We start from the raw sequence: 25,274 nt of genomic DNA on the forward strand, positions 1-25,274 counted from the left end.
TGTGTACTTTTTAACTTAAAAAACAAACAAAAAAAAATATCCTTGTTTTCCCGCCTTTCTCGACTCGTTTAGACCAGTATACAGGCTTTGCTGTATTCTGGGCTGTGGTGTAGTTCCTGTGTTGTCCATTGCCTTACTTGGATAGAAGGAAGTTTCTTTGCTCACCAGTGGGAGTGGGGAGCCTTGAGCAGCCTATCTGTCCCTGAAGGAGTGACCTCAGCACAAGAGCTTGTAGTAATTGGTTGTTTTGGACCATTTCCAGCTCTTTTGAAGTTCCCTGTTTAAAATCTGCGTTTGTGCTGCTTTGCACGATTGTGAACATTGCACAGCGCCAGTTAAACAGGCTTAAACTATTCCTGGCTCCGCCAAGTCTGCACTTCAATTTTTTCCTTAAGAAAGCTCTACTTTCAACAAAATCAGTATATTCGCTTATCATAAGACTAGCACTTGCTCCTAAAACCTTTCTTTTAAGTGAAGCACCCTTAATCTAATGTAAGCACTACATCCACCTACAACCTGTGCTAATACCCACTTCCCTTCAAAGTCCTCTCTCTGACCCAGTTACACATCACCCCCTTATACTATTCTGGCATGTCGAGTGGTATATTACTGATGTCCTCTCCAGTTCAGTTGGTTAATCTGGGAATCCTGAGACAATGTTACAATTGTCTCATGTACACAGACAACCCTCTCCTCCTCCCAACAAACACATGTGAGAGATGCAACTATATAGCCAAACTGGAGGCTGAACTCTCTCAATACAGGACTAGCAAGACCAGACAGGAGGAGAAGGTAACCACACACACAACAAACCCAGTCTCACATAAACCAACCACAACTGCAAACCAAACACATAGTAACACAAAGACATACTCGGAGGCTCTAATAAAAAACTTACCGAAACAACAGAGGCTCCCAAAGCAGACATTGAAGAAAACACCACCTCAAAGCTCTGCACAAGCAACACATAGTACACAAAGTCAGTGTGCCAAACAATCACAGCCCTTAAGGTGAAACACCATGCCTGATACATTAGTAATAGGTGACTCTATAGTCAGACACACTGACTTCCCGCTTACCAGGCTGAACAAAGAGAGGGTAACGGTGAGCTGCCTATCGGGAGCTAGGATCCACCACATAACACAAGCACTCAGGTCAATCCAAGGCAAGTGCAAATATGACTCCGTCATTGTCCATGCCGGCATGAATGACCTGAGATGTACCTCCTTGGACTACATGAAAAGAGACATAGAGGTGCTCTCTGATTATGTAGCCCAGGCCGGTATGACCCTGACCCTGAGCAGCATCTTGCCCTCATCAAGAATGATGCCACAATACAAAGACAAGATGATCAGCTTTAATAATTGGCTCAATTACTGGTGTCATTCTAGGGGGGATCCAATGTCTGTCTGCTTAGGATGACATGCTGGACAAGCCAAGCTGCTTCGCAGGGGACGGCTTGCACCTGTCACCACTGGGCTTCCAGATATTGGCTAAGGCTCTTGCCACCCCCATAGTGCCTTTTTTAGGCAAGGCTCAAAAGACAAACCCACCACCTTAGAAAACAATAAAGGAAAAAAAAACTAAGGGTAATGCTGCTCAATGCCAGAAGTCTAAATCTCAAGATGCAGGCTCTTGAAGCACTCCTCAGTATGGAGAGCATTGATGTCTGTGCAGTAACTGAAACCTGGTTCAAGGCTCCTGAGAGCACCCCAGCCCTACCAGGTTATACCTCGTATCATGCATTTCGGCCCCAAAACCTGGGCCAAACCACAAAAGGAGGGGGAGTGTCCATATTCATTAAAGACACCCACACCTCCAGGTTAGTGGCAAGGCACGAAGCATCAGAGACAATCCACGTGCAACTAACCATTGGAAAAACTGCTGTACAACTTGTAGCATGCTACAGAACATCCTCACAATCTCAGGAACTCCATTCAGCCTTCCTGAAGACACTGGAGGATATGAATGTCTCGCCAAATACCATCATATTGGGAGACTTCAACTACCCATACATAGACTGGGTGCATTACTCAAGCCTCAGCACCCAAGCCCAAAGGTTCCTGGAATTCATCAACTCAAATGCGATGGAACAACTAGTCACCTCCCCCACAAGGGGAAATAATATACTTGACCTGATCATCACAAACATGGGGATAAAATGCTCAACACCGGAAGTATACCCCTCACTAGTGAGATCAAACCATAAACTAATAACCTTAGATATTCATATCCCACCTCCACCCCCAGCACAAAAGACCACAGTGAGAAACTTCTCAAAAGCCAACTTTACACTCCTTAGGACTGAAATGGTACCCTTAAAGCCCCCTGGGCCAGTGGAAACCACATCCCACACTGCTGAATCCTTCACAAATGCTTTCTACGGGCATCTCCAAGAATACATGGATCATGCAATCCCAAATAAAACCAAGACCCTTTCCACCAAATGCAGGCATCCTATCTGGTGGACCCCAGCCATAAACAAACTTTATAACAAGAGAAGGAAGCTACTGCAAGTCAGAGCAAAATCCCATAAAGGGAAGGCATCCCTGATCAGCACTAGCAAAAAACTACGTTCGCTAATAAAATCATCAAAGGCCAACTTTGAGAGAAAAATCGCTAAGGACACTAAAGATAATCACAAGGCCTTCTTCGGTTATGTTAGAAACCTGGGCGTAAACCCTCAGATATGCGCAGAGTTAGTTCATAATGGCAAAAAATACACTGAACCCACAGATATTGCCAACATACTGGCAGACAGGTTCAGTGCAAATTTCTCCCCTCCCTCTCCCCCAAAAGACGAAATAAATATCTCAGCTGAATGCAACCTCCCTGAAATCTGAGATGTCCAGGTGAGAGCTGCCCTCAGCAAAGCTAAAAATACAGCATCCATGGGACCTGACAGTGTCCCGGTTGCGTGCTACGTGAACTCCTAGAGGAGCTAAACCCGCATATAAGAATGCTGTTTAATCTTAGCCTTGCTACAGGATACGTCCCTGAATACTGCCGTACAGCTACAGTGGTCCCACTCCACAAAGGTGGCACCTCTACAGACCCTGGAAACTACTGCCCCATAAGCTTGACCAGCCTGATCTGCAAAGCTATGGAAAGGATTATTATGGAACTCATAAACAAAGACATCGGGGTCCTACAGACAATTGACCCTACCCAGTTCAGCTTTGCAAAAGGCAGATCCTGTCTTTTAAACCTGGTGGACTTTTTTGAAACAGTCACTAAAGGCATCGATGAAGGCAAAGCAGTTCACACAGCCTACCTGGATCTGGCAAAAGCCTTTGACACAATACCCCACTCAGGTTCATAGGTTCATAGGTTCATTCTAGGCTATCTGCCCTAGGGCATTTATAAGCCTAGCCAGAGTTGTGTGGCTTTCACCACCCCTTGCAAACAGTGCAAATTTCTCCCCTCCCTCTCCCCCAAAAGACGAAATAAATATCTCAGCTGAATGCAACCTCCCTGAAATCTGAGATGTCCAGGTGAGAGCTGCCCTCAGCAAAGCTAAAAATACAGCATCCATGGGACCTGACGGTAGAGCAGTTCTAAGGGAAAAAATGAAGAGCATCATCGACAAGCTCAACAGCTTAAATGTAAACCCGTTTGTCACAAGATGGGTTGCAAACTGGCTAAAGGACATAACCCACAAAGTCAGAATAGCTGGAGCTATGTCAGACTCTAAGCCAGTCACAAGTGGAGTCCCACAGGGCTCTGTCCTGGGACCCCTCTTGTTCGGCATTTATTTCTCAGATGTGCAGGCAAACATAGGGGGGTTGTGGCTGACAAAGTTCGCAGACAACTGCAAACTAGGCACCATAGTCGACACACCAGCTGACACATGCATCCTCCAGAAGGGCCTCACAGAAACAGATGACTGGTGCCAGAGTCATGGCCTTAAACTAAATGCCAAAAAATGCATAGTCATCCCCTTTGGAAAAAACAAAGTACCCACAAATTACCACATAGGTGGTAATCCATTAAGTACGGAAAAGGTAATCAGATACCTGGGGACCCAAGTTGACAGTGACCTCTCATTTGACACCCACGTCGCCAAAGTGGTTAGAAAGACCTTCTACCTTGCCCACCTTATCATGAAGGGATTCACATCCAGATCAAAGGATGTCATTGTACCCTTATATTCCTCCCTTATCAGGCCTATGATTGAGTACAATGCCCCATTTGGTATGTACCTCACCCGGCACCTGCAGCAGCTGGACAGACCCCAAAAGTACCTTACCAAGAGGATCAAGGGTCTCCAGCATATGTCATATGCTGCCAGACTGAAAAAGCTCCAGCTCTACTCAGTAGCATACCACCTGCTCAGAGGTGATCTGTGCCTTACGTACAAGGCCATGTCCAATTTAGAATTAATGGACATGCTCCACCTCAAAAAATCCAAATCCATTAAAGCCACGAGAGCTAAAGATCTAAACCTCAGCACAAATATGAATAGGACATGCTGGAGGGATAGATTCATAACCCAGAGGCTTCCTGCACTCTGGAACAGGATACCTGTCCATGTTAGGGAGAGCCCCTCACTGACTCTTTTCAAGAGAAATCTGGATGAATGGATGGGTGATCGTAGGTTTACCCCGGGGGTCATCTCTGTGTCATTGCTAGATAGAGGCACAGTAAACTAAATTTAATTTATATTGTACACTTTTGTATCATTCCATGGGGTGGTGAAAGCCACATACACTTTGGTTTGGCTTATAAATGCCCTAGAGCAGATAGCCTAGTACTAAACTATGAAACTATGAAACAACAAGAAGTAACAAAAGTACGTGAGGAATTGGCTATTTTGAGAGGCGACCTGACTAGGCTCATTGATTTGTTTAGTCAGGTCGAACCAGTAGATGGAGCTAATTCCATTCACAACAGTTCATTACGTGGCTCGGCGCATTTTTTAATGTCATCTCCATGCTCAAGGGTTGTGAGCTATGGTGGTACCAAGACAAACACTAAGGAAAGCGAACCAAATGAACGGATTAACGGAAGGAAGGATCACCAGCTAACAGGTTGGATGTACAAGTTTTTGTTACAGAACAACAGGATCGGGTGGTACAACAGAGAAATTCTAAATCTAAAGGTACTGTTAATAATGGTGTTAAATCTACCTTAGACACAGTGCCTAGTTTTAATGGTGCAGTGTCAGCGGCATGTACTTTTGACAATAACGAGCATTCTTTTTGTTTTAAAGACGTTTTGGACAGAAATTTTGTATTTGACACATCTTTTTCTGGTAAACATATACAAAGTGATATGGTCGGACATGATTTAAATGAAACAAACGTTCCTATATTAAAGGACTTTATTTATTTGAAAAAAAGTTGTTTAAATATAAATGCTTACAAATTGATAACAGATATTTGCACTGTTGTGTTAGTCATAAAATAGATCCTGAGGGACTTAGAATTTTTAAATACCCTTTTGGTGTTGTATACTCTGATGTGGTTCTAAAAGATTTTCATGATTTTTTTGATGAGTGTGTGTTTGGTTTGATCTTAAAGTTAATTAAGTATAATGAAACACTGTTGAACAGTTTGTTAGTCGATCTAAACAAACTGAATGACGATATTCTCAAAGACTTGTTGTTTGATGAATATAAATATTTGTATAACAGGGTTTTGACAAAAACAGATGACAGGATCAAAAAGGTTTTTGCTAGGAAGCAGAAAAAGTTTATGAGGGACAAAGAACAATACAGCAAAGGCAAAATGTATCCTGGACCTTTGAACAACTTTAAAAACAGAACAAAAACCAGGAATTGGTTCACCCTAAGCAATTTGATTTAGCTGAAACTTATCAAATACAAAGAACTGACTTCCATGATAGAAACAATCATGGTGGAGGTGCGTCTAACAGAGTTTTAGATGAGTTTGATTCCTTCTCTGAGCCACATGAACATTTTTTAGGCCCAAGGAGGTCAGAACACCTGGCAAACAAAGCCAGACTTCATCCAACCCGGGTTATTCAACAAGTTTACATGGGAACAATTTGGGATGGAAAAATGTGGGGAAGAAGGGCAGGTAAATATTATTCAACATGCTGATGGTATAGTTTCTGAGTATAAAGATTTTAAAATATTTAATTATACATCTATTGTTTTGGGAAAGAACCATTTTGATTTATTTTCAAAGGGTTTCAAGTTTGTCAAATCAGGGTATGGTGATTTGGCACACATTTTAGTAGACTTTAAACTATACCTGAGTAAATTAAACCTTGGTTTGATACATAAAAAAACCTTGGGAGACAATTATTTTACCAACAGAGGTTTAGTAAGGTATAGTACATACAACCCACCCCTGCATCCAGCACTTATTACATTTGAGAACATTGTTACAAATGAAATTTATGACACCTATAAAAAGAACAGACGAAAAATGGAACAACATAATTTGAGTAAGGAAGAAGAAAAGTTGCTTTTTTTTGAGTTAAAAACACAGAAAGATATTAGAATTATGAAACCGGATAAGGGGGGTGGTGTTGTATTATTTGATAATGAAGAATACAACAATGCCTTAACTAATATTCTGTTGGATTCAAACACATATCCTTCAGTCTCATATAATGAGATACATATTGCATATATAAGAATTGATTATCTTTTAGAAGAATATATTTTAGAAAATAGAGTTGATAAATCTACATACAATTTTCTGAGACAAACATACCCTATTATCCCTCAGTTTTTTGGGGAACCTAAGGTTCATAAGTCTATATCTGAGCCCCCGTTTAGACAAATTGTATCAGCCAGTAATTCTAAAACACACCCCCTAGCAGTGTACGTAGACAGCCTTACTAAAAATATAGTAACCAAGACGGAACATTTAATTAAAGATTCTTGGGAATTCCTTAGTAAATTAAACAAAGAATTATGGTCAGAAAATTGTGTATTTCTGACAATTGATGTCAAGGATTTATTTACCTGTATACCATGTGTTGAGGGACAGGAATTTTTTGAGGACAGTATCCACAAACACCTGGATTTACCTTACGATCAGAAGTTATTAATTCTGGAACTAATGGAAATTGTTTTGGACAATAACTATATAGGCTTCCAGGGGGAATATTACCAACAAACCAGCGGTGTAGCCATGGGGGCAGCTTGTGCCCCCATATTTGCGAATTTACTGATGCTAGAATGGGAGGAAAGATTTGTGCTAAATAGTATTTACAGGAAACATATAAAGTGCTATCTGAGATTTTTGGATGACATTTTTGTGATCTGGGATGGTACTAAGGAAAACATAGGGGTTTTTATTGACTATTTGAACAATACTACCAATTTTCTATCCTTCACATATACTGTTGATGATCACAGTATTAATTATCTGGATATCACTATTTGTAAGACACCGCTAGGTTTTAAGTCCAGAATTTTTCGTAAGGCTACATGGTGTAATAGTTACTTGCACCATGATAGTTCCCATCCTTTTCATCAAAAAAGGAGTTTGATTAAGGGACAGGCTGTCAGGCTGGCCAGGATGACTTCTGATTTCTCTGATTTATTTGAAGAATTTATTTTTCTAGGTAAAAAGTTTATTGAGAGAGAATATCCTAGAGGATTGGTTGGTAAAACAATGGAGGAGGTCTATAATTGATGGGGGACCAAATATACAGCTTTATAAGGTCAACCCTTCAACAATGTGGTAGGATCTGATAAAACAAAAACAAAAAATTATTAGGGGGCTTATGTTACTGAATGTAACACATTTTCTGACTTTTTCACACAGATAGTAGAAGCAAATTAGTACCTGATACTGTCAGTAGCACCCCTTCCAGGCACAGGTACCATATCCGTGGCCAGAGACAGTGATCTGTAAAGCCTGGCAGGTACAGTCTGTGGCTGTCCCACACATCCCTGTATATGGCAGCCATGTGGTGGAACTGTGTGCATGCAGACACACACACACATAAACCAGACACCTAGGGCTAACACATACCTGCACACATTACATCAACATTGGCCCATACCAGTACTCTTGACCCTCACACACACACACACACACACACACACACACACACACACACACACACACACACACACACATGTCAATTGTATGGCTCAATGTAGGCCTCTGGCAAACCAACAACACACCCTGTGCATATGATGAAACCTGTGCCACCTCCTGTCATCTGTAACATTGATGCAGGAACAGGCTAACATGGTGCTGATGCACAGGGTGACTTTATAGCAGTATAGCAATGTTAGCATGTTGTCAGCAGTAAAGTGTAATGATATCCTTGAAGGTGTAGCTGAGCAGGCATGATGCATTAAAGCTATGATTGTCAATGTAGTATTGTTTACACCAGTGTTAATTCCAATAGTGTAATGTCTGCCCATGTGCCACTTGGCTGATGTGTGTAGTATTGGCAGCATGTGTTAGGGAGTGGACAGTACATGTCAGATGTGTGCAGCGCAGGTTTGCAGGTGTACATTTGTGAACATGGGGGAGGTGCACTGTCTGCATGTACATGCATAGTGGACACATGGGCAGGGTTACATGTCCTGTATCACACAGTGTTAACACTCCATAGTTTATATTGGTGGCCAGTATGCATAGTACTACACACATTTAGGAACTTAGGTACAGATGTGTGTGACATGGTTTGACACTGTGCTGTGGGTGATACTGTTACTATCTGTCATTGGTTTGCATTCTGGTAGTATACATAACCTCAACAGCCTGACCATAAACAATCGTTAGATGATGTCAACAACTGACACACAGATGTAGGACACACAGTAACATTTGTATCCTTCAGGAACCTATACTATGCCAGTAACCAGTGGTGTTCACCTGCACCCATTCCTGGGACCACTCCTGTTTGGCATATAGCTCTCTTAGGTACAAGCAAACACAGTAGGGATATGTCCGTCCACGTCTGGAAATGCATACTGTGGCCTGTAATGCATTCTCCAGATGACACACACATCCTCTGCAAGGGTATCATACAGACAGATACCTGTTGTCAAACCCATGCTGTAATGCTATAAGCCAACTAAAGCATAGTCATCCACCTTTACAAAACATAGTATCCCCACAGTACCACATAGGTAGTAGCCCCCAACATGTTGAATAGGTACTGATGTGTACATACAGCCAAGTGTTACGTCAGCTCTCCTTTGGTAATCATGTTTCCAAAGGTATTTTGAAATCCCTCTGTGAATCACATAAGCAATAAGGGGTCTGCATGCATATCCACAAAGGTTGTTGTACACCTATAAGGAATAGCCATCATTAACAGACTTTGATGCATTTGAACAGGTCTGAAATATACCTCAGGCATAAACCCTTGCTCACACTATTCAATAGAGACCATAATGAGTGTGTGTGACATGGATGACCTAGGCCATGGATCACTGCAGTGGCTAGACTTGTCACAAGCATACAGATATGACCTAAGGTCTGGAAAGCAGCAGCAGACTCTGGCAAAAATAACAGATGTGTTCATGGAGAAAGCAGGGTTCCCACCTATGAAATAGTTGAGGTCACATGTACGTATATGTATTTGCCACACAGCTACCTGACGTGCAATGCACTTACTGTTGTCATTGTGATATGTCATACGGTAGTAAAAGCAAAACCCACAACACAGTGACCAACAGTGTCACACACATAGCACACACTCTCCATGTGCAGGATTTTAACCCCTATCTACCTTCTTTATGATACTACAGCAGTATGCCTTTACATGACATGCTATACACATTATTGGGAGTTCTCTTTTACGCAGGTATATTTGTAGGATGTTGACATCATCTGACTTGACAAAGATAATTATACCACTTTCAAGGTGTAGTTGTCTCCAAAGGGGCTACTCATGTACAAGGAGATACACACATACACACACACACTCTTTCATACCGTTGTCAAGTGCAAGATTCAAATCCCTACTTAATTACTTTATGATACTAGAGCAGTACTGAACTTGTCCCCCAGGATGTGGGCAATGTAAGTTGGTTCAGTGTATCTTTTTGCCATTTTGCAGTAGCTGACAGCATATTTGAGAGTTGCCACCTAAATGTTTGGTATAGCTGACAAAGGCTTTGTGGTTGTTATTCTTACATTCCTTGGCAATTTGTCTTTAGAAACTGGCCTTGGGTTATTTTATGAGCGATCATTGTTTCTTCCTAATAATGATCAATGATACCTTTCCTTTTGTGAAGTTTGCTCTATCATGTGTTCATTTCCTCCTTCTGTTGTATAGCTTATTTATGTGCAATGACCACCAGATTGGTTTCCTATTTCTGGAGGAGTGCATCTTGGTTTTATTTGGGATGTCTCGATCCATGCATCCCTGTAGATGCTCATAGAATGCACTTGTAAATCATTTGGCAGATTGTATAGCATTATCCAAAGCAAGGGGGCTTTGGAACTTTCCACTTTGGTCTTGGGGAGTGTGCAGTCTGCTTTTGAAGATATCTTCACAGCAGTTTCCTTGAGTGGGGGTGGGGGTGGGATGTGGTTGTCCAGTGTGATTACTTTATGATCTGATATTACCAGCGAGGGGTTTATCTCTGTTGTGGAACATTGGTACTCCGTGTTGGTGATGATCAGGTACAGTATTTTGTCACCTCTAGTGGGCATGGTGACCAGCTGTTCCAGGGTGTTTCAGTTTTTAAACTCTAGGAAACAATGGGCAAAGGACGTTGTACACGAGTAATTCTCCCACTCAATGTTTGGGTAGTTGCAATCTCCTCATATAATGGTGTTTGATAGGACCTTTATATTTTCCACTGTTCTCAGGAATACTGAGTGAGGTTCCTGAAACAAGGTAAGTGATCTGGAGCAGGCTATAATCTGATAAGCAGCTTTGCCCAATGTTGGTTGCACTTGCATGGTCTACAAGGCCTCATGCTGTGCCACTAACCTGAAGGTGTGGGTATCCATAAGGTAAATGGACACACCCCTTCCTTTTGTATTACACTCTGGGTTTTGGGGCCAAAGATTAGAGAGATTGTGAGTGTTTTACGTGGAGCATGTCCAACAGCTCTGTGTTTGACATAGCTTTGTATGTTAGGCAGAGATCACCTCTGAGTAGGCGATATGCGAGAGAGTACAGCTGGAGAATTTTGAGACGGTCTGTGTATGGCATGTATTTGAGGCCGCTAATGCTCTTTGTGAGGTATTTCTGCAGTCTTTCCAGTTGTTGTAGATGTCTTGTGAGGTACATAGCAAAAGGGGCATTGTACTCTATTATGGATCTAGTGAGTGATGAGTAGAGGGGAACAATGTCCTCTTCTATTCTGCATGAGACACCTTTTGTGATGAGGTGTGCCATGTAGAAGGATTTCCTGACTACTGTGGGGATGTGATTATCACAGGTGTGTCCACAGTCCACCTGTGACACAAGGTCTCTTATCACACCTTCAGTGTTAAGTATACTACCGCCTATGTTGTAGTTCATGGCTACGGAGTTTTTACCAAAGGGGATGACAATGCACTTATTGGTATTGAGTTTGAGGCCATGGCTTTGACACCAGGCATTTGTCTCAGTGAGGCCCTTTTGTAGGATGTCCACATCTTTAGTATTTACATTTTTGGCTCCTAGTTTGCAGTCATCTGAAATCTTCATTGGTCACAGACCATCCATGTTAAAGTTTACTTCAGGGATGTAGATACAAAACAGGACAGGACCCAGGACTGAACACTGTGGTACTGCACTCATCAGTGGTCCAAAGTCATACTTGGAGTCTGCTACTTTCACAGTGTGTGCTCTGTCAGTGAGCCAGTTGGCAACCCATCTTGTGACATAGCAGTTTATACCTAGGTTAGTGGGTTTATCTATAATTCCAGAGTGGGAGATGGTGTTGAAAGCTGTGGCAAGATCTACATAGGCTGTGTGAAGCACCTTACCCTTGTCTACAGTTCTGGTGACTGTTTCAATGTTGTCTATCAGGTTTAGGTGACATGATCTGCATTTTACAAACCCAACATGGTTGTGGTCCAGAGTTTGGAGTTTAACAATGTCTTTTTTTATAAGTTGTATGATGATACATTCCATGGCCTTGCAGAGCAGACTCATTAGGCTAATGCAGCGCTAGTTCCTGGGGTCCATGTTGTCTCCACCCTTGTGTAGTGGGATAACTGTCGCAGTGCACCATTCAGCAGGCACAAAGCCTGAGGTGAGGCTATGACTGAACATTGTACGTTGGTGTGGTGCCTGTTCGTTTTGTAGTTTGTGTAGAACACAGCCTGGGATGTTATCTGGTCTCATGGATGCTGTGATATTGGCTTTGGAGAGTGTTTTTTACCTGTGCAGCCATGATGACAGCAACTTTGCAGTCTTCCATTATAGAGATGTGCTCTTTCATGGGTGAGAGGGAGGTAAAGTTAGCACTGATCCTATCTGCCAGGATGTTGGCAATATCAGTTGGGTCTGTATATTTAGTGCCATTGAGCTGTAACTCAAAGCCGATTTCAGTGTTGCCATGACATGGACTTGTCTGTTGGGCAGAGATCTCCTGAGTAGACAGTATGCAACAGAGTACAGATTGAGTTAAATTCAGTCTTGTTGCATGGGGCAACTGTTTGAGGCCAGTAATCCTCTTGTTGAGGTACTTCAGTTGTCTTTCCAGCTGCTGCAGGTGCTTAGTCAGATTCATCACAAGTGTGTTGTGGTACTCTCTGATGGGTCTGATGACTGATGAGTAGAGGTAACCTCCCTTGTCCTACATGCAAAGACCTTGGCAGTTTGTGGGAACACATAGCATGATTGTCTGACCACTTTGTGAATGTGTTTCTGGAAGTAGAGATGACTATCCACATGTGTCCATAGATCCCTTATTATCAACTCCATATTTAGGGTGTTGGCACCTATGTGGTATTTGTATGACTGTAGCTCGAGGCCATAATTTTGACACCACATCTGGCTGACTGAGACCATTTTTAAGGATGTCTCTGTTGTCCCAAACATCGATTATGACAACTTTTTTGCAGTCATCCACAAACTTTGCTAAACATAGCCCTTGTGTGTTTGACTGTATTTCTGAAAAGTATACACCAGACAGGAGGGGTCCCAGGACTGAGCCATGGGGACAGCAATTGTAACCAGCTTGAACAGGAGACCACAATTCTTACCTTGTGTGATCTATCTGTGCCCCATTTGGCAATCCATCAGATGACATACATATTTATGCACAGGTTGTTGATTTTGTGGATACTACATGTGTCTGGGATGTTGGAAAAGGGCTTTTCAAGGTCTATGTGGGACGTGTGTAGCTCATTTCTCTCAGGTCTCTCAACAGCAGGTACAAATATGACTCAGTCATTGTCCACGCTGGTGTAAACGACCTGAGACGTACCTCCTTGGACTACATGAAAAGAGACATTGAGGAGCTCTCTGATTATGTAGCCCAGGCAGGTATGACCCTGACCTTGAGCAGTATCCTACCTTCACCAAGAATGATGCCACAATACAGAGATAAGATGATCAGCTTTAACAATTGGCTTAAACACTGGTGTCATTCAAAGGGGATCCAGTGTCTGTCTGCCTGGGATGACATGCTGGACAAGCCACGCTGCTTCACAAGGGACGGCTTGCACCTGTCACCCTGGGATTCGGATATTGGCAAAGGCTCTTGCCACCCCATAGTGCCTTTTTAGGCAAGGCTCAAATTCTAAACCTACCACCCTAGAACACAAAAAGGAAAAAACTAAGGGTAATGCTGCTCAATGCCAGAAGTCTAAATCTCAAAATGCACGCACTCGAGGCCCTTCTCAGTATGGAGAACATCGATGTCTGTGCTGTGACAGAAACCTGGTTCAAGGCTCCTGAGAGCACCCCAGCTATCAGGTTTTACCTCATATCATGCGTTCCGGCCCCAAAATCCGGACAATACCAAGAAAGGGGGTATCCATATTCATCAAGGACACCCACACCTCAAGACTGGTGGCAACGATGCATCGGAGACCATCCAGTGCAATTAACCATAGGCAAGACTGCTCTGCAAATTGTAGCATGTTACAGGCCACCCTCACAAACTCAGGAACCTCACATGGCCTTCCTGAAAACACTAGAGGGATAAATGTATCACCAAACACCATCATACTAGGTGACTTCAATTACCCTAATATAGACTGGGAACACTACTCAAGCCCAAACACCCTAGCCCAAAAGTTCCTGGAATTCATAAACTCAAATGCCATGGAACAACTAGTCACCATCCCCACAAGAGGAGATAACATACTTGATCTCATCATCACGAACATGGGAGCACAATGTTCAACACGAGTATACCCCTCACTGGTGAGATCAGATCACAAACTAATCTAGCTGGAGGTCCTCATCCCACCCCACCTGAAATAAAAGACCACAGTAAAGAACTTCTCAAAGCCAACTTCACACTTCTAAAAACTAGTGTGGTGTCCTTTTAGGCCCCGGGCGGAAAACAGTACTCAAGCCGCTGAATCACTTACAAATGCCTTCTACCAGCACCTGCAGGACTGCATGGATAAGGCAATCCCAAGCAAAACAAAGACTCTCTGTACCAAAGGCAAGCGTCCAGTCTGGTGGACCCCAGCCATAAACAAACTCTACAACAAAAGGAGGAAGCTACTACAAGATAGAGCAAAATCCTTAAAAGGTAAGACACCCTTGATCACTATAAGTAAAAAACTAAGAGCTCTCATAAAATCATCCAAAGCAAATTTGAGAGAAAAATAGCTAAAGACTCAAAAGACAATCATAAGGCCTTCTTTAGCTATGTTAGAAACCTGGGAGGAAACTCCCAGATATGCTCAGAACTAGTTCAAAATGATGTGAAGATTACTGATCCTACAGACATTGCCAACATACTGGCTGACAGGTTCAGTGCAAACTTCTCCCGTCCCCCAAAGGAGAGATATCTATACCAAGCGATTGCAGCCCCAAACATCTCCAGCCCAAGTGAGAACTGCTCTCTCCAAAGCAAAAACACAGCATCCATGGGACCTGATGGTGTCCCCGGCTGTGTGCTCCACGAACTCAATGAGGAATTAAACCCACAGCTAGGACAGCTGTTTAATCAAAGTCTTACCTCTGGATGCACCCAGGGGTGGCGACTGCAACTGTGGTCCCACTTCACAAAGGCGGTGCCTCCACCGACCCTGGAAATTACCGGCCCATTAGCTTGACAAGCCTTATCTGCAAAGCCATGGAGAGGATCATAATGGACCTCATAAATAAAGACATAGGAATTTGCAGACTTTGGATCCAACCCAGTTTGGCTTTGTCAAAGGCAGATCATGCCTTTTAAACTTGGTTGACTTTTTGAAACAGTCACCAAAGCCATTGATGAGGGAAAGGCAGTCCATACAGCCTACCTCGATCTGGCTAAGGCCTTCGATACAATACCCACTCGGGTATCATTGAAAAACTCATCAGCTTAAATGTTAACCCATACATCACAAGATGGGTTGCAAACTGGCTGAGTGACAGAACCCACAGGGTCAGAGTTGCTGGCGCCATGTCAGACTCAAAGCCTGTCACAAGTGGTGTCCCACAGGTCAGTCCTGGGCCCACTCTTGTTTGGCATCTACTTTTCAGTACAAGCAAACACAGGAGGGTTATGGCTGACAAAGTTTGCAGATGACTGCAAACTGGGCGCCATAGTAGAAAACACATCTGACACAGATATCCTTCAGAAGGGTCTCACAGAAGCGGATAACTGGTGCCAGAGCCACGGCCTAAAGTTAAATGCCAAAATGCATAGTCATACCCTTGGGAAAAACAAGGTTACCCTAGCTACCAAATAGGTGGCAATCCACTGAGCACAGAAGAAGTTATCAGGGACCTGGGGACCCAGGTTGATAGTAGTCTGTCATTCGACACCCATGTAGCTAAAGTAGTTAGGAAGACCTTCTACATTGCCCACTTTATCATGAAGGGATTCTCATCTAGATCAAGGAGGTCATAGTCTCCTTTACTCATCACTCATCAGACCAATGATTGAGTACAATGCCCCATTGAATGTATCTGACCCGACACTTGCAGCAGCTGGAGAGGCCACAAAGTTCCTCACCAAAAGGATAAAGAGTCTCAAAAATCTGTCCTATGATGCCCGTCTGAAAGGACACCAGATCAATTCAGTAAACACGCTGCTCAGAGGTGACCTTTGCCTAACATACAAGGCTATGTCAAGCCCAGATTTGATGAATATGCTTCACCTCAAAAAATCTAGATCCATCAGAGCCACAAGGGCGGGAGACTTAAACCTCGACACGGCTATCAATAGAACGTGCTGGAGGGATAGATTCATCACCCAAAGACTCCCTATGCTGTGGAACAAAATCCCGGTACATGTGAGACAGAGCACCTCGCTGGCCTTGTTCAAGAGAAATCTTGACCAATGGATGGGAGATCGCAGATATACCCCAGGGATTACCTCAGTGTCACTGCTCGACAGAGGCACAGCAAAATAATGGGTATAGTTCCCCATACTAAAGGGGTGGTGTAAGCCACAAAACGATGGGCTAGGCTTGTAAATGCCCTCGGGCAGATAGCCAAGTATGAACCTATGAACCTATGAACCTATTTCATTGATGTATGTCCTGTGTGACTGCCTTGAAAACAGTCTAGCAGGTTTGGGAACCATGATCTGCCCCTGACCAAACCAAAATTGGTAGGGTTGGGTGTTTGTAGGCTCCCAATAGCTCTGTTTATGAGTTCCATCATGATGGACTCCATGGCCTTGCAGATAAGGCTTAATAGGCTTATAAGACAATTGTTCCCATGGTCTGTTGTGCACCAACACTTGTGGAGTGTGCCAAATGTTACTGTAACACATTCAACAATTTCATATCCTGTACAGAGGGTGAGGCTCAACAGACTGTTCAGGTGCATGGTCTGTTTGTTCTGGAGTTCACTTATGACACAGCTAGGGAAACAATGTAATCCCATATACACCATGTTTTCAAGTTTGGAAGGAGCTGTTTACCCATTCTATATGTGATATCTGTGCTTTCACAATCTCCAGGTATGATGATAGCGCCTTTTGTCAGTGAGAGGGGGGTATGTATGTATGAGCCTGTCTGACAGGATGTTGGCAATGTCAGTCATTTACAGTTTGCACATACTCAGGACATATATGAGTGTACATTGCTATTTATGACATAGCAGAGGGAAGCGTCATGGTTCTCTATGGACTCCTTCACAGATTATTTTGCCAGAACATGGATTGGATCATTTTTGGAGTGCACAGTTTATTCATTATACTGATTGCAGGTTTATCGATCTTCTTTGCTTGTTCACTTTCTGTGAACAACTTAAGTACTTGTGGTACATAGTTTGATTATGACAGGGTTCCAATATATTATATGTGTCTGTTTTCATATAACTGTGTGCACAATGCAGGGTTGGTGAATAGTGATAGGTTCCTGGGGTAAAATATATATGCAACTGCCATATATGTGGCCCACTGCTGTACTCAGACATGGCCTAAGTGTGTGAGCATGCCCAGTATGACCTTTCAGTATGTTGTTGCCTGACATTTGCTTCATTTATTTAGTGTGTGAGCATGCCCGGTATGACCTTTCAGTATGTTGCTGACTGAGATTTGCTAAATTTGTTTAAGTGTGTGAGCATGCCCAGTATGGACATATATACTATATGTGTGTGAATAATCAAGTTGGTTTTTACTTCAGGGCTCACCTTTGTGTTGTTCATCGACAGGAAGAATGCTGTGCCTGCAGGGCTTCCATGAGTCACTTTGCATAGACTTATCACCATTTCTACATACAGGGGGGACAGCTATTATTTGTACATTTCTACCCGGGGGGCACACTTGATTGTTACTGTGGTTACTGTGTAGTTACTTGTACATAGGATGAGGGGTTCACCTGACACTTATACACATTTGCTAGGCCTGCACTGCTATGTCACGTACTCCATTTCAGTCTGTACTGTTGCCTATTGTACTGGCTTGAGGCATACTACTGTACTACAGATCTTAGCTTCCAATTTCACGTATATTAGTTTGTGACTTCATAGCCTACCCAACCCACATCACACTGCCTGGCCTGCTGTTATCTGTCTGCATAGGTAATTGTGCTTAAATATGCTAAATAGTGATAAAATGTGCTTAGCACTGCTTTATATTGCTTAAAATAGGGCAATCATGCCTCAGGTGGTGCTGCACGGCTGCCTATGTTGGATGCACATAGTACACTCCCTATACATGCTTGAAAACAGGTAGTATCAAATTAGGCATCCCTTTTATTGCATGTGCGAGTCAGAGAGAGGTGTCATTTCCAGGGTTCCTACCGATTCAGTGTATGTGCTATGCGTTGCCTCTTTGCCAAGGCCTGGGCATACTGGGCACGCCTCCTTCTGCCTCCTGGGGCAGGCTCAGGTTGTTCCTCCTCCGAGTCACCCTGTGCCTGTGCAGGCCTTGGCAAGGGTGGGGGGGCTGTTTGGCCCTGCCCCATTCTGCTCCTGCTGCAGCTGTTTTCACAGGATCAAATTGTGTAGCATGGCACATACCATGACAATTTGGGTACATGTAGTTGGTGAGTACTGCAAGGCTCCACCAGATGTGTCCAGGTACGGGAACCATGACTTGAGCATCCCAAACACATGCTCAATAATGTTTCTTGTTTGTGCGTGTGCCTCAGTATGGTGTTCTTGTTCAGGTGTGTGTGCATTTCTGATGGGTGTCATCAGCCATGGCTCCAGTGCATATCCAGCATCCCCCACTAGGTGACCATCAGGGATGTCCCCAGTGGCAAATCTCTGGTACAGCTGCATCAGATGCCAGGTGTGGGAATCGTGATAGCTTCCAGGGTAGCCAGGACACACATTCATTATTATGCCCTGGGCATCGCATATGACCTGGCAGTTGATGGAGGGGAAGCCCTGGCGGTTGATGTAGGTCCTACCCCGCTCAACGGGTGGTGCTTTGATGTGTATGTGCATGTAGTCTATTGCACCCACTACCTCAGGGTATTCTGCTATTTGGTGGAATAGACACATATTGCTGGCCAATGCCTCAGTGGATTTGGGGAAATATACGTGCTCACCAACATGTGCAGACATGGCATCCAGGAACTGGTGCAGTACCCTTGATGTTGATGCCTGTGAAACCCCCATCATATCACCAGTTGGTCTCTGGAAGGTACCTGTAGCTAGTATTCGTAGGCTAACACATACCTTGATATCCAATGGGATGGGTTCCCCTCTTTTGGTTCTGTGTGTGAGGTGTGGCCGGCACAGCTCAACAATTTGCTGCAGAAGGTCTCTGTCCACTCCATAGCGCTCCACTATCTCCAGCTCATGTAGCCCCTGGTAGGTTACCCTGAGTCTGTACACTCTTCTCCGTCTCCTCACTGTGGATTGCTCTGCAGCATTCACAACATCACCACCCTCAGCACTTTGCACATGTTGGTTTATGATAGCAATAGCAGCCCCTAACATTTTGTCTGACTTAAGCTTTTTAAGTTTTCACTCTTCGTATACTGCAGTGTTGCAGAGTTCTTGGGAAAAAACAGGATAGACTGCTGTTTGCAGAGTTTAAAGGGCTGGGCTGGGTTGGGCTAGCCTACTGCCTGTGTAATTGGCTGGTTCTGATATATTTCACCTGGCAGCTCTGCTAGTTCTCCTTGGTTAACTTCCTACTACTACTTTTCCTTTCTTTTTCCCTTTCTATTTCCACAAGGGGCAGCGCTGCGCAAACACAGGCGCAAACACGCTCACACGGCCGCACAAGCATGCACGCTCTGTGTGCACATTTGCAAGAAATTTCAGATATATCCACGGCGTACACCTTTGGTTTCTTGTTTTTAGCTAGGACAACTGTCGACACGCCTCTCGTAATCATGAGAAAATCAGGGCAAACACAAGCCACTGTGCTCCAATCAGCTTACAGTGTTTCAGACATACCACCTCATGATATCGCCTATCTTCTACTCTACTACTCCCCTACTCATACACTTACACTCTACGGACATGGCTCACATGCCGGGGGAAATTGGGATTCACTATCCTTATCCTCATTTGCATAGGATTGCCTACTAATGCTTGGTTAGATCTCTCACACTGAGCTACCCCCCCCCCCCCCCAGCAACCACTACACAGTGGCCAAGTTGTTTTCAGCCTGCCATTCATCTACATGGCAGAACAAGCTATTTAGTGAAAATGCCCATTTGTGGCTATTTTTCACTTTTTTCATTTTATTTAAAGCGTAGCACGTTTGCGCGCCACTGTGCTATGCTTAAACATCGGAGATCGGGGAAAAAATGGATTTTAAGGATTTACAACATTTGCAAATGCCAATGGCCTTATATTTGGCCATTGGCATGCTTCCTCAACTAGATGCATCCTTTATTTTGAGCTGTCATATCTCCGTTTAGCTATTTGCAGAACGGTACTCCGTTACCAGTGGAGTACATTTCTACAAATAACACTACTCTTACACGGACAGGTTAGTGTTTCCTGGATTGCAAATTTACCTCATTTGCATAGCCTTCAGCAGCAAATGAGGTAATTTGTATACCATAACACTGTCCGTGCAAAACTAGCTTTAGAAGCTCTCATGCATGCCCCTTCCGGCTATTGCTGAATTGCCAGCAGACATATTGTCTGTCTGCCGTCTTACACTACTCTTACACTCCGTGCAAGCCTTCATGAATCCAGCCCAGTAACTAACATACACAGAAAGGGTATTGGAGATTATAATATTTTGAATAGTAGCAGTTGCCATCCACCACATACTTTGAAGGCGCTACCTTATAATGAAGTATTGAGAGTCAGCAGGCTATGTAACGATGAAATGGGCCTAGAAAAGTAAATAATAAAAACGTATTAATTTCAAGCAAAGGGGGTATGATAAAATCACTATTTTAGATGCCCTTCATAAAATAATAGATACCAGCTTATTTCATAATAGGTCTTTACTAATAAGATTAATAATAAAAAAGAATTTATCATTGTGCAGGAGTGTAGAAAAGTCTATTTTGTTACAGTATATATCGTAAGTGAGAAAATTATTGGTGCCATTAAATATTATTGGCCCTACTTAATATGGAAGGGGTAAAAAATCATTATATAACTATAAATATCTCTTTCAAGAGAAGTAGAAATATCAAAGATATGGTGGTACACAATGGATTTGTTTCACCTGATGAAAAATTAAATCTGCGGGTTTTGGAATGTAGCACCTTCCCTTGTGGAAGGTGTTCGGTTTGAACCAATATCACCAAATGTTTTGAAAAAATAAATGGTGTAAAATTCTGTTCCACTTCTGCTTTTTCATGTATAACTAAATCAGTGTTATATGCTTTGTCTTGCTCCTGTAACTTGTTTTATATAGGGGAGACTAAAAGAATATACTAAGTTATGGTTGCAAGAACAAATTAGAGACATACAAAATAATAATTCTATAAGCCCTACAGCTTTACATTTTTTTTACTTGTCATAGCAGTGATTTTTCACTGTTAAAAGCTTGTATTTTGGAACATATATCAGAAACAGATGAAGTGTTAATGAAAAAGAAATTATTGTATAAAGAGACTTTATATATTTAAAAATGTAATACATTATCTCCAGCAGGTCTAAATAGTGAATGTAACTGAAGAGTGTTTCTTTAAAATGTATATATGATTATTTTAATTGATGGTTGATTAATTAGGTGATTGTTTGATTAATTGTATTTAAGTGAATATATGTGTGTATATATATGGATGTATGGTGTGGCATATTTTGTAACACCAGGAAGGCTGTGCTGAGGTGCTAGAGTGTTATTCAGTGTGAATAAACTATTCAATACAACATTGGTGGCATCTTTTTCACTGGCTTTATAGTCTGGTGTGTTTTAACACTTGTTTGGTGTTTTTTTATATGTTGCAGGCCTGTATCTGCAAGTCCTGTTGTAAGAGGTATTGCTACTTGCTGTCTGTAACACTGCTGCCCACAATCAGGAAGGATTTCTTCCATACAGGAAAGGTAAAGGGACAACGCCCACGTGATGTAGTAATTTATAGTAGTGGGTTGCCATAACACTGGTAATCGGACGTACTACACAGCTGGCTGCATACAATTAGCAACTGGTGAACAGTGACTGGCGCAGAGGCCATCACCTGATCATGAGCATCACCTACAAAATCCATGCTGCAATCTATTCAGAGCAGCTCTAGCTCTGTAGTGGAGAGAGAGAGAGAGAAAGAGAAAGAGAAAAAAAAAAAATAAATAAATAAATAAATAAATAAACAAATAAATAAATAAATAAAATAACTAAAACTACAAACCAAACCAAAACTATATAACACAAGGGACACATAAAACTGTACCTAGAAGAGAGGACAATACTACAACAGGTATGTGAAACATATATGCATGTAATTGAATGTAGTACTTAGTCTGTAATAATGGGATAGATGATATGGAAAGATGTATATGTGCCATCAAGAGTTGTTATTGTAATGATGTCCTGCTGAACAACAGTTATGGACATAGTGTCTGGCCCTGTGGGCAGTGGGCCATACCTGTCAACTGTGCAGAACAGCATTGAATGACAAGATGTAAGCCATCATAGTGTGTGTTCTGTACCTCAAGACATGTATATTAGTGTGGCAAATAGCTGGTGTTGGAAGTAATAACGTTATGATAGACACATGAGTTTCCGACCCCACCACCTGCAGGACAGTCATGTTAATGTGAAATGTATCATGCACAAATGCTATAGGTTTGTAATAGGCTTACCTGCAATCTGTCCCTATATGTATATATATTTATATATATATATATATATATATATATATATATATATATATATATATATATATATATATATATATATACATATATATATATATATATACCTCCCTAATGTTAGCCTGTGACACCTGTCTGTTTTGCAGCAAGGCAGAACAGTGCAACTGTGGAGGAAGGAGAGTTAGAGAGTGTGGACCTGATGTTTGAATGCACTCTATATATATATATATATATATATATATATATATATATATATATATACAGATAGATATGTGTGTGTGTGTGTGTATATATATATAGACATATATATATATATATATATATATATATATATATACATATATATATATATATAAACACATGTATGTCTACAGATATACAGACACACACACACAAATACACACACACACACACACACACACACACACACACACACACACACACACACACACACACGCACACACACACACACACAGACACACACACACACACACACACACACACACACACACACACATATATATATAAGCTGGTGCAAAATGGACAGTTATGTCTGGTGCGAAATCCATGTTGGGAACACATTGCCCTTGTTTGTGAAGGTGAGATTGATATGTTGGGGAAGGATAGTAGGTATATTTGGGGAGGTAGGTTGGGTTGGAATACAGATAAGACAGCATACAGGGGTGGTATATGACACATGGGGGGTAAACACCTTGGATGGGGAGTGGTGTTTGGAATGTGGAAGCCCATGAGCCCCCAAATGGAAACAATGGGACTAAGGTCCCCACCCATGTGCAGTCACAACAGCACCTTCACAGCCCTGAAGGTGCCTGGGCGGGGGCTGAGCAGGAGGAGCATGTGGACCCTGTAATTGTGTAACGAGGGCCTCAAGGTGGTGTAGCCCATCCCCCAACTCTCTGAGGAGCTCCCTATGCACGAGACCCTGGACCTGACTTCAGGTGACGGGATCTTGTCTGTGTGTTCTCTGGGGGGGAGGGGAGGAACACCATCCCCTGAAGTGGTTCCACATGAAGGTAGTGCAGGACCAGCAGATTATGAGGTCCTGGGGTAGGCTCCAGATGTGCTGTGGTCTGGTAACATGGCCAGATGAGGTGGGAGAGGTGGTTTTGCTGGGAACTGGCTTCCCAAACATGCTATTGTGTCAAAGTTATAGAACATATGTGGGTAGTAATAGTCCACACATTCCAGGATTACATCTAACAGCATGCACAGATATCTCCATTAACACAAAACACCAAATTTGGAGCAGTCACATAGCAAACAATACACATGCATATATGGAACCATAGTGGCCCTTACAATGGCATTCAGGTGACATTGTTTACAACAGGCTGCCAATTATAGTGTTTCAACATGGAACACGACTAGTAACACATTGCATAATTTGCTGTACAATATGATATCTGTCCCAACAGTAGGTTTGCTGTAAACATACCCATTGAGTTCTGTGTTCAGATTATTGTTGCAGATATGGTGGGGGGAAACAAAGATGTGAATTAACGACTATTATATCCTTGCAGTATGAGGTCCTCAGAATGTCTTTCAGGCACCATGTCTAGAGAGCATTTTCCAATCTATTCCCCCCAGGAGAATGAGGTTACAATAAACCACCTGGTGCAGCACTACCATACCCTGTTTGGCCGTACAGTCCATGATCTGCAGGAGAGGACTGCTCTTTTGAATGAGCTCGTCCACAGGGTAAATGATGTCAGCCTGCATAACCGCAGTTATGAGCAGGTCCAACATCGTTGCACTGACCTACTCTTCCATGCCCATCAGCGTGCTGCTGCAGTAAGGAGCGACCAACTAGCCACAGCAGGGGGTCATGCCATCCAGCCCCCCTGACACATGCTAAGGAGCTCCTCGCCAGCCGCGGGGCACCTGCCCACCAGCACAAGACCCTGTGGCTGGCATTGTGGAGGTGGGTGCTATCCAAACAATGGATGAGGAGAGTGCAGGTAAAGCTCCAGGGCACATCAGTCGACCACTGTTGCTTATCCATCTGCATCTGTAGAGTTTAATTATGCATATGTAAGATAATATATATATATATATATATATATATATATATATATATATATATATATATATATATATATATATACACACACTCTGTTGCTGCATTGTAATAATAAACAGAGGTGCATAATCTGTAGTATTGTGGGTTTGTACTGTTGATGTACTGAAATGCTGCTCCCACCCTGTACCAATACCACAGGTGTGGCTACTGACATCACATCTCTCACACAACTATGTAGGTCCCTCTGTTATACCTCTGGGGCAGCAGCCTGTAGCTTGTGAGTATGGAGTTGTTTGTTCAGGTTTGCCAATACACCGGCCATGTTATAGCCATGGTATTTGCCATGCACACATTTAACACACCTACCTATAATGCATGCTGTACATATTCACTTATTGTTGCTTTTAACTGCACTGCATCACAGTGGTCACCATGGTGGCATATCTGAAGGGTATGTAAGAGTCCTGCAATATAACTAACAACCTGTCAATGCAAGATGGGGTTTTTGAAAAAAACACACTACTGCAAC

Source organism: Protopterus annectens, chromosome 5.part0 (assembly GCF_019279795.1).
Source record: "Protopterus annectens isolate FY-2018-M chromosome 5.part0, PAN1.0, whole genome shotgun sequence".
NCBI lineage: Eukaryota > Metazoa > Chordata > Ceratodontiformes > Protopteridae > Protopterus > Protopterus annectens.